Below are 6,096 nucleotides of genomic sequence, written 5' to 3' on the forward strand. Positions count from 1 at the left end.
AGATTCTCAGTAATCATCTCATCATAATTCAGTATAACGACTAACATCCTATCATCAATTAAAATAAAAATTTCCATCAATCATTCTTTAAAAGTAAACCAGTCCAACTTCAAAAATTCATAACTAATTTCCCAAATAATATGAACCACTCAAACTTAAACTCTAACAACTACATTTACTCTAGTTTACCTAGCATTTACATTCGTACAGTTTCATTCACTATCGAGTTACTGTTTCATTTTCAAAATTACTATTTTGCCTTAAAATTTAGATTTCAAGAAAATTAATTTAGTAATCAAACTTCAAATCCTTTAACAGTTCTCAAATCTAAATCTAGTTAATTATAAATCAAAATTAACAACCACCACAGTGTCATCAAACGAACAATTTAATAGCAACCAACTTGACATAATCAACTAAAATCATAATTTCCAGCAATTCCAAAACAATCAGAAAACCAACAACAATTACAACCTCGAACCAAAATCAATCTCATCGGCTAATTACTCACCACAACAAAACTAGTCACAATCACAACCATAACCCAAACTCAATTCATCAATTATCAAAATGAAAATTTTTTAATGGTTTATGGTTAAATACAATGTTGGCTAATCAAACGTACTGAACACAGGTTGCTGATAGATGTTTGAAACATTAAAACACACTTAATTTTTATAACGTGCAAATTTTGTTGTTTTTTTTATATTAAAACAATTGCTATTTTGTACTATAAATCTTGATAATAAAAAAGGTTAAATTACATAGTTGGTCTCTATACTTTTAGTGAAATTACAAATTGGTCTCTACACTTTAAAAGTTTGTAATTGGGTCCCTAAAGAGATTTAAAATTTTTAATTTAGTCCCTGTTGTTCAAAAAGTGTTGAAAGCTCTCCTCACATTTCGACGTCTACACAAACGGCACTTCCTTCCGAGTTAACTTAGTCATCGGTAATGCAATTTGAGAAAATTCGTGAATGAACCTCCTATAATATCCAGCTAATCCCAAGAAAATCCTAACCTCTTTTATTGTCGTCGGCCTCTCTCATTCCATTACCACCTCCACTTTTGAAGGATCCACCGCTATTCCGCCCTTACTTATTACATGGCCTAAGAACTTCACTTCTTCCTTCAAAAACTCACAGTTTGACAACTTGGCATACAACTTCCTCTCTTTCAGAGTTTGCAAAACTTTTCTTAGATGTTCCTCATGCTCCTTTGTTGCCTTCGAGTACACCAAGATATCATCTATGAACACCACCACGAATTTGTCCAAAAAAGGACGAAATACTATGTTCATGTAATCCATGAACACAGCAGGTACATTTGTCAATCTAAAGTACATCACCGCAAACTTGTAGTGTCCATAGCGCATCTTAAACGCTGTATTCGGGATATAATCTCCATTCACCCTAATCTGACGGTTACAGGATCTTAAATTAATCTTCGAAAATACCCCAACTCCTTACAACTGATACATTAAGTGATCAATCCTAGGCAACGGGTACTTGTTCCTCACAGTCACTTTATTTAACTGCCGGTAATCCACACAAAGCCGCATTCCTCAATCTTTCTTTTTCACCAATAAAACTAGCGCTTTCCATAGAGATACACTCGGTCGAATAAACCTCTTGTTCAGAAGCTCTTCTAACTGAGTCTTAAGTTTCGCCAGCTCTATCGGAACCATTCTGTACGGTTCAATCGACACTGGTCCAGCTTCCGGCACCAAGTCTATCGCAAATTCAATTTCCCTTTGAGGTGGGAGTTCGGGAATATCTTTAGGAAATACTTCTAGAACTCCTTAACTACCGAAATTTGATCTAACGTCTGTTCATTACCTAACGCATTCACAGCCAAAAGTATATAACTCTGACACTTTTTCCCACTACAATTCACCAACATAGAGTTCAGGTAATAACCTTCAGCTATCACTGCTCCTCCTTCTCCTTCCAGCATAAAACTAATTAATCGCTCAAAGCAATCCAACAATACCCAGTTCTTTGACAACCAATCAAACTCCAAAATTTTCTCCAACCCAACCATTGGCAAATAGATTAAATCATGAACAAATTCTCTACCTTCAATCTTGAAAGATATCTGCCTACAACCTGATCTAGTCACAACCGTCTGATATGGGGTATGCACATACAAATCAAAAGCTAATTCTGACATTCTCAATCCTAGTTCCTCAACCTTATCAAATACAATGAATGAATGTGAAGCTTCAGGATCATACAATGCAACCAATGTCTTGTCACCAAATAAACATTTACCTCACATCAAGGGATCTGCCTTAGCAAGATCACTGGCGTTCACAGTAAACACTCGACCTTGTTGGTTCTGGCCTGCATTCTGATTCCTCCTACGAGGGCAATCCTTCGCAAAGTGTCCAGGTAGTCCACAAGCAAAACAGCCACCTCTTCCTCTCGCCTGGTGGTAATGATCATAAGTGGGTCTCTGGTGCACGAATTGTGAATCACACTTTTCACAACGCGTACCACTAACCAGCAAGTGCACTGGGTCGTCCAAGTAATACCTTATGTGAGTAAGGGTCGAATCCCACAGAGATTGTTGGTTTGAAGCAATCTATGGTTATCTTGTAATTCTCAGTCAGGACGTTAATTATATTTATCAGTTGAATTACGAATAAACAAGAGAGCATGGATTAAAGGTTACTTGTTGTGTAGTAATGGAGAATATGTTGGAGTTTTGGAGATGCTTTGTGTTCTGAATCTCTGCTTTCCTCTGTCTTCTGATTCATGCATGCACGTCCTCCTATGGCAAGCTGTGTGTTAGTGGATCACCGTTGTCAATGGCTACCATCCATCCTTCCAGTGAAAATGGTCCGGGTGGCGCTGTCACCGCACGGCTAATCATCTGCAGGTTCTCAATCATACCGGAATAGGATTTACTATCCTTTTACGTCTGTCACTACGCCCAGCACTCACGAGTTTGAAGCACGTCACAGTCATTCAATCCCAGAGTCCTACTTGGAATACCACAGACAAGGTTTAGACTTTCCGGACTCTCACGAATGCCGCCATCAATCTAGCTTATACCACGAAGATTCTGGTTAAGAGATCTGAGAGATACTCATTCAATCTAAAGTAGAACGGAAGTGGTTGTCAGGCACGCGTTCATAGGGAATGATAATGATTGTCACGTTCATCACATTCAGGTTGAAGTGCGAATGAATATCTTAGATAGGAACACGCATGTTGAATAGAAAACAGAAATACTAAATACTATTCATCGAGGCACAGCAGAGCTCCTCACCCCCAACAATGGAGTTTAGAGACTCATGCCGTCAAAGACCTACTTTCCAACGCAATTGGAAGCACGCCATTTCGAGTTCTGTAGCTCCATAAAATTCACTTTGAGTGCAGGGAGGTCAGAATCCAACAACATCAGCAGTCCTTTTTCAGCCTGAATCAGATTTTTGCTCAGCTCCCTCAATTTCAGCCAGAAAAATACCTGAAATTACAAAAAAATACACAACTCATAGTAAAGTCCAGAAATATAAATTTTTCCTAAAAACTAATGAAAATAAACTAAAAACTAACTAAAACATACTAAAAACTATATGAAATTAGCCCCAAAAAGCGTATAAAATATCCGCTCATCACGACACCAAACTTAAACTGTTGCTTGTCCTCAAGCAACTAGACAAATAAAATAGAAGACTAATAGGTTGAGAAGCAATAATATCTCAGAGTTTTTGAGTGAAGCTCAGATTCTAATTAGATGAGCGGGACTAATAGCTTTTTGCTTCCGAACAGTTTTGGCATCTCACTTTATCCATTGAAGCTCAGAGTGATTGGCATCTATAAGAACTTAGAATTCAGATAGTGTTATTGATTCTCCTATTTTAGTATGATGATTCTTGAACACAGCTATTTCATGAGTCTTGGCCGTGGCCCTAAGCACTTTATTTTCCAGTATTACCACCGGATACATAAATGCCACAGACACATAATTGGGTGAACCCTTTGGATTGTGACTCAGCTTTGCTAAAGTCCCCAATTAGAGGTGTCCAGAGTTCTTAAGCACACTCTTCTTTCTGCTTTGGACCTTGACTTTAACCGCTCAGTCTCAAGTTTTCACTTGACACCTTCACGCCACAAGCACATGGTTAGGGACAGCTTGATTTAGCCGCTTAGGCCAGGATTTTATTCCCTTAGGCCCTACTATCCACTGATGCTCAAAGCCTTGGGATCCTTTTTATTACCCTTGCCTTTTGATTTTAAGGGCTATTGGCTTTTTCTGCTTTTCTTTTTTTTTCTCTTTTTTTTTTGCTGTTTTTTCTTGCTTCAAGAATCATTTTTATGATTTTTCAGATTATCAATAACATGTCTCATGTTCACCATTCTTTCAAGAGCCAACATATTTAACAGTCTTAAACAACAAATTCAAAAGACATATGCATTGTTCAAGCATTCATTCAGAAGACAGAAAGTATTGCCACCACATGTAACTAATTAGAATTTCTCTTATTAAAACTCGAAATTTTATTGCCTCTTATTCAAAAGATCTACTATTTTATTCATGTTTGCTGATGATGAGAAAAATAAACTATGGCTCAATTGGAGATAAAATCAAAATAGATACTAATTACTACTATATGACTCCTAAGGTGAACTTCTATAACGACACTATCACAGAGTTGAAGCAGAAATTGGAATTTAACAACCTTAGTTCTGGGAAATGGGTGTTCCTCGGATCTTTGGGGTGCTGGGTCCTTCAAGAGATAACTTCTGGCGCTTCAAGTCCCTCAAGTCACGCCCTTGCTCCTCTTGTTCTTTAAACATATAGGTGAGAATTTGACTGTGCTCCTTCTGTTCTTTTATTATTTGTTCCATAGCTTCCCGTATCTTGGTAACAGACGTCTCAAGATACTCCCAGTATTCAGATTGAGGGATTTCTGGGAGAGATTCCTGTGTTTTCTTATTGGTGGGATCATCCTGTGCTTGTTGTTTTTCCATTGATGCTTTGGTGATTGGTTTCTCAACTGAGATATACTCAGTTATTCCCATCCTTACCCCAGCGTCCTTGCAGAGCAGAGAAATCACGTTTGGATAAGCCAACCTGGCTTCTTTAGAATTTTTGTTAGCAATTTTGTAGAGTTCAGCTGAGATCAGCTGATGAACTTCCACTTCTTTTCCGATTTTAGAAATCAGGGTTCTTAACATGTTTATGTAAGAAATCATGTATTAAAGTATGAAAATCAAGATTTAGAATGAAAAAATTTGAAGAAAAATGAGTTTTGTCTCCTCCCTGCCATCCTGGCGTTTGAACGCCCAAACACTGCCTGTTTTGGGCGTTCAACGCCCAAATGCTGCTCTCCTAGGCGTTCAATGCCCAGCTGTTGCCATTACTGGCGTTCAACGCCCAGTGGGTGCCCATTTCTGGCGTTGAACGCCCAGATTGCTACCATTACTGGCGTTCAACGCCCAGTGGATGCCCATTTTGGGCGTTGAACACCCAAAATACACTTTTACTGGTGTTTTCTTGCCAGTGAGCTCTTTTTCTCTGTTTTGTGTGCCGAGTCCTTCTGTAACTCTGTGGATTTATACAAATGATTCCTCACCTTAGTGTCAGTGAACTGTATATAAACAAATAAAAATAAAAATAGGGCAAAATGCTTAGAGGATTGTTGCCCCATGGCTGGGTTGCCTCCCAGCAAGCGCTTCTTTATTGTCTTTAGCTGGACCTTGCTGAGCTTTTAATCTAGCTTCAGCCTTGAGCACTCTTGCTCAATGTTGCCTTCAAGATAGTGCTTGATTCTCTGTCCATTGACATTGAACTTCTGATCAGAATCAATATCTTGAAGCTCCACATAACCATATGGTGATACACTTGTAATCACGTATGGTCCTCTCCACCGGGATTTCAGTTTCCCGGGGAATAGCCTGAGTCTAGAGTTAAACAACAGAACCTTCTGTCCTGGTTCAAAGATTCTAGATGACAGCTTTCTGTCATGCCACTTTTTTATTTCTCTTTATAAAGCCTGGCATTTTCGAAAGCTGTGAATCTGAATTCCTCTAGCTCATTTAGCTGGAGCAATCGTTTTTCTCCTGCTAATTTGGCATTAAAGTT

The sequence above is a fragment of the Arachis ipaensis genome, chromosome B01 (assembly GCF_000816755.2).
Source record: "Arachis ipaensis cultivar K30076 chromosome B01, Araip1.1, whole genome shotgun sequence".
Taxonomy (NCBI): Eukaryota; Viridiplantae; Streptophyta; class Magnoliopsida; order Fabales; family Fabaceae; genus Arachis; species Arachis ipaensis.